The following is a 14,776-nucleotide window of genomic DNA, read 5'->3' as shown; positions in this document are numbered from 1 at the left end:
TGTACAACACGCGTCGAAGTCGGACGCCGCGGCTTAACATTGGGCGGCTGCAAGACGGTAGACTAGCCCAAGAATACGCGCAGCAGCTGGAAGTGGCACTTCCAACGGAAGAGCAGCTAGGCTCTTGAAGATGGCTGGAGAGATATTCGATCCGTCATTGGTAGCACCGCTGCACTAGGCACGGTGCCCCGGATCAGAGAAACGACAGGTATGACGGCGAATGTGAGCAGTTAGTGGAAGAGAAGAATGCAGCATATGGGCGAGATTGCTGCAACACCGCACGAGGGCGAACGAGGCACGATATAAACGGGCGCGGAACAGACAAAACTCGATTTTCCAGAAGGAAAAGCGCCAGCAGGAAGATCGAGACCGTGAAGAGACGGAGAAACTGTACCGCGCTAATAACACACGAAAGTTCTATGAGAAGTTAAACCGTTCACGTAAGGGCCACGTGCCACAGCCTGATATGTGTAAGGACATAAACGGGAACCTTCTTACGAACGAGCGTGAGGTGATCTAAAGGTGGCGGCAGCACTACGAAGAGCACCTGAATGGCGATGTGGCAGACGAAGATGGCGGTATGGTGATGGACCTGGGAGAACATAATTTTACCGGCTCCGGATCTCCAGGAAATCCAGGAGGAGATTGGCCGGCTGAAGAACAACAAAGCCCCTGGGGTTGACCAACTACCAGGAGAGCTATTTAAACACGGTGGTGAGGCTCTGGCTGGAGCGCTGCACTGGGTCATTACTAAAATTTGGAAGGAGGAAGCTTTGCCGCAGGAGTGGATGGAAGGTGTCGTGTGTCCCATCTACAAAAGGGCGATAAGCTGGATTGTAGCAACTACCGCGCAATCACATTGCTGAACGCCGCCTACAAGGTACTCTCCCAAATTTTATGCCGTCGACTAGCACCAACTGCAAGGGAGTTCGTGGGGCAGTACCAGGCGGGTTTTATGGGCGAACGCTCCACCACGGACCAGGTGTTCGCCATTCGCCAAGTACTGCAGAAATGCCGCGAATACAACGTGCCCACACATCATCTATTCATCGACTTCAAAGCCGCATATGATACAATCGATCGGGACCAGCTATGGCAGCTAATGCACGAACACGGTTTTCCGGATAAACTGACACGATTGATCAAAGCGACGATGGATCGGGTGATGTGCGTAGTTCGAGTTTCAGGGGCATTCTCGAGTCCCTTCGAAACCCGCAGAGGGTTACGGCAAGGTGATGGTCTTTCGTGTTTGCTATTCAACATCGCTTTGGAAGGGGTAATACGAAGAGCAGGGATTAACACGAGTGGTACAATTTTCAATAAGTCCGTCCGACGACATAGATATTATGGCACGTAACTTTGAGAAGATGGAGGAAGCCTACATCAGACTGAAGAGGGAAGCTAAGCGGATCGGACTAGTCATCAACACGTCGAAGACGAATTACATGATAGGAAGAGGTTCAAGAGAAGACAATGTGAGCCACCCACAGCGATTTTGTATCGGTGGTGATGAAATCGAGGTGTTAGAAGAATTTGTGTACTTGGGCTCACTGATGACTGCCGAAAATGAACCACCAGAGAAATTCGGAGACGCATGGTGGCTGGAAATCGTACGTACTTTGGACTCCGCAAGACGTTCCGGTCAAATAGAGTTCGCCGCCGTACCGAACTGACAATCTACAAAACGCTCCTCCGCGGACACGAGACCTGGGCGATGCTCGTGGAGGACCAACGCGCACTTGGAGTTTTCGAAAGGAAAGTGCTGCGTACCATCTATGGTGGGGTGCAGATGGCGGACGGTACGTGGAGGAGGCGAATGAACCACGAATTGCATCAGCTGTTGGGAGAACCATCCATCGTTCACACCGCGAAAATCGGACGACTGCGATGGGCCGGGCACGTAGCCAGAATGTCGGACAGTAACCCGGTGAAAATGGTTCTCGACAACGATCCGACGGGCACAAGAAGGCGAGGTGCGCAGCGGGCAAGGTGGATCGATCAGGTGGAAGATGACTTGCGGACCCTCCGTAGACTGCGTGGTTGGCGACGTGTAGCCATGGACCGAGCCGAATGGAGAAGACTCTTATATACCGCACAGGCCACTTCGGCCTTAGTCTGAATAAATAAATAAATAAATAATAGAAATAAAAACTAAGTGTGTACATCTTGTTTGCCACTTCTCACTTCTCATTTTTAAATTCTCATTACTCACTTATCGTTGTTTACTACTCATTTCTACTTATTTCCAATTTTCCGCTTCTCAATTCTTGTTTCTATTTTTTCTCTCCTCCCTTTTTACTTCTTGATTCTCATTTCTCACATCACATTGCTCACTTATCACATGTCACTGCTCACTTCTCATATTTCACTTTTTAATTCTCTTCTGTTATTTTACTTCTTATTTTTATGTAAAACGAGAAGTGAGGAATGTCTTATTCCTCTCATCTCACTTCACATATTTCATTTCTCATTACTTACTTCTTATTTCTCACTTTTTAATACTCACAATCTGAGTAATTTGGCCAAACTTGGAACAGTCAGTTAAAAGAAACCTAAATGATTCTATATTAGTGGATTGACGTCATTGAGGTAAACTAAAGAAATGAGCGACACTAATTATGATGAAACGGAATCGGCAATTTCAATAGAAAAATGCTGTTTCACTTATTTGTTGTCTATTCCAAACAAGTAACAATTTAAAAAATCGCTAAACACAGCTCTGCCGTATTCGCAACGAACGACACATTTGTAAAACGACTATGTTTACACGTTCAATTGCTTCCCGGGAGCAGCAAATTGGCCACCAAAATCATAATTAATGGTAAACTCCTTCACATCCGCAACCATTCGGTTCATCAAAATTGAATTAATTTGCTCGAAACGGAGGCACGAAGTGTTTGTTGTTACGCTCTGCTGTCCAAATGATTTCGCCATCAATCTCATCATTTTCTCATCGCAGGAAAATAAATGCTACTGTATGACAGCATTTTGCCTGCCATGACCACCGAAGCACACAGCCATATAACACGTAATAAAAGAGTAAGAAACGTGCAAAATTTGGCGGAATTGCAACATTTGAGGGCTTAATGAGTGTGGAATGGAGATGAGCATTTTCATTAATCTCCAACCGATTGATAAATCAAATTTAGATGTGTGCAAAAAGTTTAATTGATGATCCAACTTCTATCGATTTGTTTCTGGATTTTTCAAACATCTCTCCTCTACAATGAAGCTTGACAGCTAAATGACAGACGAATTGACAGAAAATACTACCAGTTAAAGCTCTTACGTAATTACACCCAATTTTTTTACACGGCTTGGTCTTTGTCTATTAAGACCTTTAGCGTCAATAGATAATTAGTTAACGCCATGAAAATAATCACAAAAATCAAAGAAAATTCTAGTGGTATTTAAAAATCTTTGAAAGTTAAGGTCAACCGAGAAATAATGAATTCCAACTGCGTAAAAAATCTGGTTGTAGTCTATGGACAAATCATGAAAAAATGTCAAAAATTAAAATAACTTGATTATCAGTCACTAATCGAAATCCTCCAAGTTACATAGGATGGATGAACAGTAGCTTCCAGTGGTATAGCATCCTCATTGCATATAGATTATGACCAGTATTCCAACTTTGCCAATTTCGTTAAACGAGAAGATTTAAAAAAAAATGCATGTCTCGTACAATAAAGTTTTACCGAAAGGCCATTATTTCACTCCTAAACGAACTTTTTATAAAAGGATTGTAGACCCATCGTGTATGCACTAATCGCAGGCATCTGATGTTTTGTTTGCCCTTCCATAGAACAGATGTTGTCTCTGTTATGCTACTTACTGTCTACGAAACTGTCACCGTGGAACGTATCTTTCTCTTTTCTTCCCATTATTACTCTTATGGCCGTCAGTGCGGAATTTTCAATGCAGTCTAATCGACTCAGCTCGATGAACTGTACAAATATCTGTCCGTCCATGTGTATGTGTGTGTACAAATTCTAAAAAAAAGTATCCAACTTTTCATATAATAATCTTTAATCAACTTTGATTCGATTATTTGGGTTTTTTATTTCTTTCCCAAATTCAAAATATTTACTGCATTTGACCATGATGAGTTCATTTGCTATAAATGTCATATGACATTGGTTTGATCATCCGAAGGTTACGATGGTATCACACTCTACCAAATTACACCTGATTCCCGTTGAGTGTGGAAAAAAGTTATTCACGGTGTGTGTATGGGGGACCTTTATGACAAAAAATGAGCATCGCCAAAACTTTCACTACGTGAAAATATAGCTCTTAAGCTTTCATTTCGTGACTATTTGAAAAAAATCTACCGAGGGGTCTCGAACAACTTTTTTTTCTCCCTGAAACGGATCTTTGTAGTTGGAAGATCAACGATTATTATTTATCGCGTCCCATTTAAAATGAGATTCCTGGATTTTTTTATTCCAATAATCGTATATAAACTCAGGGGTACCGAAATTACCAAGTTATAGTCTAAATTAATAGTTTGTTGGAGCTCAAGCGTCAAAGTGCATGACGAAGCCGAACTGGATATATTTATGTTATCCCCTGCAAACAGCTAAGAAAGGCTTGGATAAAGATTATGCTCTGCATCGTCATCTTATGCACATATACACCCAATTCTTTCCCAAATATATACCAAAATTGAAACTTTGGTGGTAAATTTGATGGTAAAAAAAATGGTAACTTGGCTTAGAAACCTCGCAGTTAATAACTGTGGAAGTGCTGATTGAACACTCAACTGTGAGGCGGCAATTTCTTAGTGGGGAATGTAATGCCAAAACGAAGAAGGAGAAGTAATGTAGATACACATAATTCACTTTTTACACTTTTTTTTCTGTCGTATTTTTGATTGTGTAACTTCAATTTATCACTTAAAACTATCCAACATGCTCATAGAAATCCTCAATACCTCATTCAAATAGAAATCAGATTTCAATTGATATACGGTAAACAGATGAGCGCAAAAATGAGTCTTGCTAAGCGCACAATAAAGGCAAAAATGGAAGTAAATATCTAGCTTTTAGTTTAAAATAAAATCTCTTATGATTTCAACAAAAAGTGACATGGGTATAAAAAAAACTTAAAAATATGTACTGTATTTTGTCCTAGAGATCATATCGCTGCGATGCATAGTTGATGAGAACGAGTGATTCATCCAGACAAGCAAATTCATTTTACTACAAGTGTTGTGGCAAACATGCAACTTTCTATGATATTGCACTGCGTGAGCTTGGAGAAATACTCATTCGAAACGATTATTTTCACTCGAAATTCATTACCAACTTAAAAATTAGTCCACTTTTCATTGTGTTGTCGCATTATTGCTATTTTGCTTTTGGCAATCACTTTCAATAACGTTCAATTATTTGGTCAAGCCGAATACCACCAACATAAAACGCAAACACAAAACCTGGACGATCAGAACCAGGGTAGTTTTAGAAGTTTTTGGAGAAGAGTTTGAATTTAGACACAAAAATCGTGCTGAAGGGATGACTCTAATAAAATCTAAATTGCCTAAGAGTTCAGAAAAGTTAACCAGTAAACGAAAATCAATCTCCTGCCCTATGCATCAAATGCATCTTCTTCTAAAAAGACACTTACTTTCATGACTCTTGGTACAACCACCAGACTTTGAAGTAATCGATGAGCTTTACTTTCATTCATCTATCTAGTGGAAAAAATCTAGCTCAACAATGATGACGCTTGTCTGATGACGTGACTGGTGACGAGATAGTTGATAACCTAAAGAAGCAAAATTCCTTCCCTGCTCTGCTGAAATAAAAGTGATCAGAATCCAGAAGAGGGAAAGTCGAAACTACAATTCTGCTGTTGCATTACTGGAAATTGATCCGCGAACATTCGATTGTTTGATGAAGCTGCAACGTGTGTGCGTGGGCTGGAACCGATGCTGGATTACAGAAGACGTCAATGTCAACCGATGCTACAACTGTTCTACTTATGGCCATAAGGCGGCCACATGCAATAATACCTGCTGCTGTCCGAAATGCGCTGGTGACCATAAGGCGAATGAATGTGAAAACAATTATTTGAAATGCGTAAACTGTGATCAAGCGAATAAACTGCGGAAATCATCATATGACGAACTTCACGATGTGAATCATGCTGCTTGGAGTATCAACTGCCCAATCTACAGAACACGTGCAAACAACGCTAGACAACGGATAGACTATTCCATATAGCAACTAAAAATGAACGACAACGACACTGATCTACTTGCAGCCATTGACAGACATCAAGAGGATCAATCAGTCTCTCCAGGTAAATTAATGCGCAGTATATGTCTTGTCGAAGCCGCAGACGGTACTACACACAACTCAAAAGGAGTTCAACGATTTCAGAGATCAATAAATCTTGTCAACCTTGAGGTTTACAATACACTGAGCAAAGTGACGTCGCCAGTATCTGCTAGACCATCGTTGGAGCATCACACCTTTTGTACAGGTAACACTTCTTGGCAGAGTATGTGTCTTGCCGAAGCAACCACAGGTACTGCTCCAAATCTGAATGAGTATGAACTGTTCCAGCCTGATGAAAACATCTGCAGCAAGTCTAAAACCATTACGACAATCAAAGCTGAGAGTTGCTTCCCTGGCTCTTCCATCGAAACCCGTCAAGCTATGGAGGTTTGCAATGCATACCACTTGGTTGCACTTCCTGTTTTACCAGGTAAGTTTTACAGTGGTATATGTCCCGCCGAAGCCGGTCAGGATGCTGCCCCATTTTTGAAAGACAATCCCCAATTTCAGTCCATCAACTATTCGATTGCAAGAGATCCCGAGTGCGACTTTTCATCTCAGATTGCTGCAAACAACAAAGACACACAACGACCCTGCAGTGACGACATTAGTTTCTACTACCAGAATGTCAGAGGCCTGCGTTCCAAAATCGACGATTTTTTCCTCGCTTCATCTGACGCTGAATATGATTGTTCTAACCGAGACTTGGCTCAACGATCACATTACATCCTCCATGCTATTCGGCCAGCGCTACACAGTTTATCGTAAGGATCGTGATCCAATTCGAACAGGTAAAGGGCGAGGTGGTGGAGTGCTTGTCGCTATCTCGAATAGGTTGACGTCGTCGCTCTCAAATGTTGTAGTTGATGATGATCTGGAACAATTGTGGGTACGCATTTCGTTGCAACATTTGACAGTCCATGTGGGGGTATTTTACCTTAGTCCAGATATATCTACCGACCCAAGTGTCATCGAAAGACATTTGACTTCAGTTAGTGCTACATCTAATTCGATGAATCATCGTGATCACCATATATTGTTTGGTGACTATAACCAGCCAAATCTCACCTGGAAACGAAACGATGCGCACTCAATGGTTGTCGATACAAATGAATTATCTTGCTCGATTTCGAGTAATTCTTTGATCGACGGGATGACTTTGAACGGTATGGTGCAAATTAATGATGTAAAAAACTATCGGGGGCGTTTACTTGACTTAGTATTCGTTACCGAAGATACTGCGATGTTTTGCAACTTGGAAGAGCCACCCGAACCTCTTATTGCTGTAGATGTTTTTCATCCTCCACTTCAAATAATACTGAAAGATACCTGTAGTATTATTTATATGGAACCTTATGACGACACCGAATTTGACTTTAAAAGAGCAGACTTCGATAGCATAAATCATGCTCTAGCTACAGAGGACTGGTCTATTTTAAGAAATGAGAGCGATATAGATCACGCAGTCTCTATCTTCACTGATGTGTTAAAGCTACTATTTCGTCGCTTTGTACCGCCTCCCCGAAGGCTACCAAAGCCACCTTGGTCAAATGGAAGACTGCGTTGTCTTAAAAGAAGAAGAGCTGCTGCATTACGTCATCATACATCTAGAAAAAACTCATGGTCGAAACAGAACTTCGTACAAGCTAGCACTAACTATAAACGTTATAATAAATTGCTGTACAGTAAATATTCCCAACGAAAACAGCATGACCTGAAACAGAATCCCAAGCGCTTCTGGAACTTCATCAAAAGTAAACGCAGAAACTTCAAATTCACTGGATGAAATGTGCCAATTGTTTGCAACCCACTTTTTGACCGCTTTTGAGTTCCAGAATGTTCAGAAATCTTGTTGCTTACGCGATGTCCCAAGAAATGCAATTACAGTAAATATTTTACCATTTACTGAGCATGACATCATAGTTTCATCAAAGAACTTAAAATCAAGTTTTTCAGCTGGTCCAGATGGTGTGCCATCTGTAGTAATCAAGAAATGTATAAATTGCCTTGCCAATCCCTTGAAAATTATTTTCAATTTGAGTATAAACCAATGTAAGTTTCCCGAAATTTGGAAAGAATCGTTTATGTTTCCTGTTTTCAAAAACGGAGACAAAAGAGACATCAGAAATTATCGGGGAATTACTTCATTGTGCGCTGGATCAAAACTATTCGAGATTCTGATTGGAGACATTCTCTTTCGAAGTGTAAAACTGTATATTGCTCCTGATCAACATGGATTTTTCCCTGGAAGATCAACCTCAACTAATTTGACGGAATTTGTATCTTACTGTCTACGACACATGGAAGACGGTGCTCAAATCGATACGGTTTACACGGACTTGAAGGCAGCTTTTGACCGAGTTAATCACCAGGCCCTGCTAGATAAAATGGAACATCTCGGTGCCTCGTCCAGCTTCGTAGCTTGGTTAAGCTCATACTTGGTTGGTCGTCAATTGAAGGTGAAACTGGGATCTTTTGTTTCTGCTCCTTTCCAAAACTGTTCAGGAGTACCACAAGGAAGTAATCTTGGTCCGCTGCTATTTTCAATATTCTTCAACGATATCTGTTTGGTACTACCCCGTGGATGCAGATTACTATATGCTGACGATCTAAAGATTTTCCTTGTTGTGAGATCAATCAACGACTGCAGAGAGTTGCAACGAATGGTGTATTTGTTCGAAGACTGGTGCAACCGCAATGCATTGACAATCAGCGTTACGAAATGTTTGATCATATCTTTTAGTAGAAAGAAGCAGCCCCTCATCTGGGACTACCGTATGAAAGACGAACCGTTGCAGAGATGTTAAGGATTTAAACGTTCTCCTAGACACAAAGCTACAACTTACCGAACACTACTCGAGCATTCTGGCAAAAGCTAATCACAATCTTGGCCTGATGTTCAAATTTTCAAAGTAGTTTAAAGACCCCTATTGGCTAACTTTTCTACACATTTTTGGTGCGATCATTACTGGAATCTTCAGCAGTTGTATGGAACATTACTTCCCTTATCTGGATCAAATGATTTAGGCAATTCAGAAGAAATTTTGGTGATTTGCCTTGAGAGGTTTACCATGGAACAATCCTAATGAACTCCCTCCTTATCTTGAGCGGTGCCAGCTTCTGAGAGTAGAGAGTCTCGAAAAAAGGAGGAATATGTTGAGGGCTGTATTCGTAGCCAAACTCTTGAAAGGAGAAGTTGATGCGCCAAATATTCTTGCTAGAATAAATTTTAACGTTCCTCGAAGAACTTTTAGGAATGTGAACTTTTTACGGCTTGAACCTCATCGCACAGATTACGGACAAAACGAACCAATTAGAGCTATGTGTGTTATTTTTAATGCTAATTATCATTTGTTTGATTGTAATTTGTCAAGTAACATTTTTAAGAACAGACTTCTGAATCACGGCATACTGTAATATTTGTTTAGTTCATAAGCGTAATTTTCATGTAGACTCTAGGATGTCCGATGGAAGTAATCAAATACAAATACAAATACAAATCAGAAGCGTAATTTAGAAAAGCTGCACTAATTAGTAAGCCCCGTTAATATTTATAAAAACTCCATAGAATAAAATGTATTCCTTACTTTCAAAACCAAAAATAGGGTTTCTCACCCCATTCCCGGCCTAACATGCGCACGACTGCATTATTTAATTGATATTTATGACTAGGGGCAACTTTTCTGAATTTTGTGGGCCGTGTAATATTGCGATGGGGTTCACCTCTGCTTTAAAAATAGTTATTCTTGCTAAACACCGCTTGAAAAAGCTTTTATTTGATTTAAATTAACATGGTGCAGCACTCATTTCAGTCATAGGCGATTGCTTATCCGGCATACCCCAAATCTCCTCGGCATACGCAATATTTTACTCAATCTCTCAACATCTTACTCTCATTCTCTCTCTCGGGACGGTAGAAAATGCGACGTAAACAAAAATATGCACGTTCCACGACAACAAGATGCCAGATGGTATTATTCATAATCATTTTTATTTGGTTGAGAAGATATATTTACTCATCCAAATTTCTTCCAAACACTTAAAAACAATATCTTTTCCACCTTTTGAAATCGAGAGAATTATAAATAACATGATAGCGTCAACGTATTAGACAGTTTTCCTATTAACGATGAAGGATTATTTTCATACTAAAATAAGACTTATGGCCTTTTGGCAGCACTGTACAGCTAGAAGTTCTTGGGCCGAGGTGATTTTTTGTTCGGTTTGAGGATACATTTTTAAATGTATTCCAATATGTTTATATAAAATCTAGTGATACGAACAATTACAATAGATTAAAGTGCGTGGGTTTAGCATTATTGTGTGGTGATAAACAGCCTGAAGCAATGGTTGTATCGAGCACTGTGACGATTTTCAGGTAGGTGTTTATTTGATGATACCGTTTTGTAAAAGTGGAAAGAATCACTCCGGCTCAGTGGTGTTACAACGAAGAGCAAAAGTTTGAAATCTACATTTTTATTTTCTATAATTGGATGGATTAGGAGTGAAATAAATGGTTGAAAAATATTGAGTATTGTGCGAGATAAATAGGAGACTTTTTTAAAATGATCAATCATAAACCTACGGCTACTAAACAGTATAAATCATTAGCTTTCTGTGCAGTGAGCCGGGAATGGGGTCCATAGGCCCAAGTAGTGATTTACCCTATCTTTATAAAACCATCCCACATAGAAATGCCGAGGAAATGTCCAACCTAAACATTTCCTAGACCGAACGGGAATACAACTCAGCCACTTGCAGCATGGTCTTGGCATGCTTATCTCGGTAGGTTAAAATAGTTTTATATTATCTTGGAAATGTTATAAAAATCATTAGGTTTTCAGAAATCGTTATGCCTTGAATGTCGGAATCCTGTCGTTTTTGAGCTCAAACAATCAATTTGAAATTTCTCAATTATCTGGAATAATTTCTACGAATTTCGCTAATTTTCATTTAAATCCAAAAAGTATAAAATTGAAACTAAACAAACACTGTTAAAATATTAGTGGGTTCAACCCTTGCGAAGCAGTATGTTTGCTAGCCAAATGTCGAACTTAATAATTTTGGCTCCGTCATGCTTTTCCATATTTGAGCCTTTTAAATTAGGTTCAAAATAAAAGAACATGAAGAATATTCATTCCTTGCATTTAATTCATGAAAAATAGTTAAAAAAATAAATGACGAGTCAACTCGTGAGGGACTCGTGACTGGCAGCTGGTATTAGATTAGAATGCAGGTAGATTCTTTAAAATACCCAGGAAATGAAAGATAAGAAGCTATATTTTCACGTAGTTGAAATTTTAGCCATGCTCATTTTTTTGTGATAATATTGTTCTACTGAACACGCCGTGTATTATTTGCGCGGACGTCGGTGGCTCGTCTCATCAAGGAACTCGAGCCACTTGACCGAGTGCACTGCAGCAGAAGAGCAGAAACAGTCGTCATCGTCGCCGTGGTCATCACTGCTCGAGCGAAGCGCATTGACTCGAACTGTGATTATTATAAGGAATGACATCACATTCTACCCGAGCCAGGTTCCCATTTGTTCAATGTTCGAATGGATGGAAGTTGGCTTTTTTCGGATGAAATCACGTTTTTTACCTTCGCTAGAACTGAGGGGAAACCCCGCGTTTGTGCTCAACCCCTTTACGATCAACCGAAGTACCAGGTGCGACCGAATGTTTCTAGTGGTTGCATCACTGCAAAGTTTCCGCAATGCATTTTGCTTTTTTCCGTTTTCCAGGTAACCCGGAAGGTATGCAATCAGATGGAAGTGGAGCAATACCATTAACGGTTGTGTTTTTGCACTTATCGTAATGACCTCTAGCACTACTGTTCGATTTTGTGTTGTGAAATCAAGTTGACCTTTTGCTCCAATCTTTGACATTTATACTAGTGAACCATAAAAATCGAATCTTTGTTTTTTTTTGAATCAGTGGTTCTACGACATATTATTCGTTTAATATTTGACACAGATTGAATAATAGGCCTAAACCGACAACTGATTTTAACCCTTGCATTATTTATTTTTCCAATAATAGCCTGCGTACCACAGTACTCAAATTGAAGCTCATTGTTTGTCGACTGCAGAACGGTAGCAGTGCGAGTGAAATACAAAAATAACATTGAGATTTCAAACAAGTTTTTCAATCATTATAAAACTCGAATGTCTTATGTTCATTATTTACTCCGTAAAGCACGGAGAAACACAAAAGATCAAACAAATCAGGAAATTGCTCACCGGTTTCCACGAACGGCTAATACAAAGGCGCTAATTTCCGATCCGCACAAATAATATTGACACATTTACAATTTAAAGATTCTGTTCAACTATCAAACTGGTTTGTACCGGAGAGTGTCAGCCTTTGATGAAATTGAGATGGCATACGGACACAAAGGCAGCGTCTTTACATTTTTTTTATATATAAGAAAATGCAGAGATTTTGTGCAACAGATAACATATTTAATATAAGCTTTTAGCCCAGAATTGAATTTTTGTGATAATATTCACTTTCAAACGATTGAGGACAAGCCTCCCGGAATCCAAAACTAAATTCACTCGCGTTTTCAAGGACACACCACTCAAAACAGAAGAAACCCATTAGTCATCTTTATTATTTCACGCATTTGTCTCTAATTTTCCAGATATGCACTGAATTTAAAAAGTTACAACAACAACTGCCGAATACATAAATATCGTCCGCACGTCATCCAAAAAGATTGATCTATTTACGAACGCATTAGGTACAATTACTTTTATTGCGACCACGGCGATAACGGCCATGGCGCGAAGTCTCTACCTTACAAATGTCGTCAAATTCCTCCAAGGAGCATTTTCGAACGGAGGGGGCTGGGTATAGTATTCGTCGCAAGGCAAAGTACTCTCAAGGGTGCATTAACCTGTATGAAGCACCCGTCGTCGGACCCTCCGCGAACGAATTTATAACGAACCAATATCCGCGTGAAACCAAGAGGAAATCGAAACGGCGAAACGACACCCATTGCGGGGTACTGACTGGGTTCTCCAACTTGTGCACCAGTAATGCCATTGCCATGTGTGTTAGCCGAAAACGTTTGGTGAATCGATTTTCGTATCCAATGTCACTGCACTGGCATTCAGTGGGGCCGTGCTGGAAACTTGAAGCGCTCTGCTTGCTTGCTTAGAGACGGCGGGTGATGGCGTAAGTGCAGTGGTTTTTATGTGCAATCTATTATGGAATTGAACGTATAATATCCGTTACATATGTCGGTTATTCGTTGTCTTAATTTATAATTTGAAGTTTTAATTTCCGAGATAATTATTGTCGTAAGACTAAAAAGGTGATAGCTTATTGTGACATTTTTATCAAATTCATATTTTCAGTCGTAACTTGCTGAACCTATATTCGGCCTATACCAACGAAAATCAAATTGGATTCACCGTTTTGATCATATATTATTTAGCCATAGCTTATTCTCAATTGTCTCTGAATTGCCAGAAAAAGTGATCAGACATTTGTTATTGTAGATAATTCACAACGTATTACATTTACCATAAATCACGGAGAATAATCAACGGATCAACAAGCGTCACCTCACCCTACACAGCAGGCATCAACTACAACTGGTTCCCCTTGTTTCATTGATGAGATGTGATGCGCTTGATGTCTCACTTGACTGTCGCTCGCACAAATGTTTCGTGTCGCCTTCTGTTGCCTCTGTGCGGTGCAGTATAATTATTGTTATCGAGGGTGTTTTAGCAGGCTGCAATGAAACAAACGTCTCTGTCATTTCCATCATCGCATCACATCGCACTCATTTCACCGAGGATAGATTGCACTAAGTACGTCCAACCAGTAATGGCAGCACTCATGGCGTCATATTTAGCATCATCATGGATGATAATAATAACGTTGCCGGGTGACGCGCCGCTCTGGCAGCGTTGGAGGCTGTGCGATGGCTCGTTATCCAACGGAAAGAAGCGTGGAAAAAATCGAGCAGATATCCAGTGTTGGATTTCCTTTATCGAGATGGTGTGGATTCACTACGGTTGTTTGTATGAATGGACGAGCAATAGTAGAAAGGAAAATTATGTTTGAGTTTAAGATTAGGATTGAATGGCGATCCAAGAGAAAGTGAAATAAGTGGGACCTAATCATCTATCGAGATAGAAACGTTTTTCGTACCTAAAGTGCTCTGCTGAGATGAGACCTTAGATAGTCTAGATGCGGCATTACGCAACCGGGTTTGATGAGGCAATGTGGGGGCTCAAATTTGGGCCCGATAAAGGAAATTTTTCGTGTTGCACGTTTTCTCGATTAATCTCGCCATAGATTATGATTCTGCTTGTGATTGCTTCGCACAATACACAAATTGATATGCTAGAATTTGCATTAAAAGCATTCGATTGATAAATGTGAAAATGTATAACAATATGCAGAGCATTGTTACGAAACCAATTGTTATTAGCCATAAGCTTGCAAATGCGTAGAAGAAGTGGAAACAGAGTCTTA

The 14,776-nt window shown here is 40.2% G+C and overlaps 1 protein-coding gene across 6 annotated transcripts in view; it reads left to right on the top strand.

Moving 5' to 3' along the window:
* Positions 1-14,776, top strand: part of LOC134212092 (uncharacterized) — a 272,835-nt gene that overhangs the window by 41,662 nt on the left and 216,397 nt on the right. The gene's annotated exons all lie outside the window — the stretch shown is intronic.

Source organism: Armigeres subalbatus, chromosome 2 (assembly GCF_024139115.2).
Source record: "Armigeres subalbatus isolate Guangzhou_Male chromosome 2, GZ_Asu_2, whole genome shotgun sequence".
Lineage (NCBI taxonomy): Eukaryota > Metazoa > Arthropoda > Insecta > Diptera > Culicidae > Armigeres > Armigeres subalbatus.
Note: the sequence above shows the minus strand (reverse complement) of the source record. Positions and strands in the feature narration are given on the sequence as shown.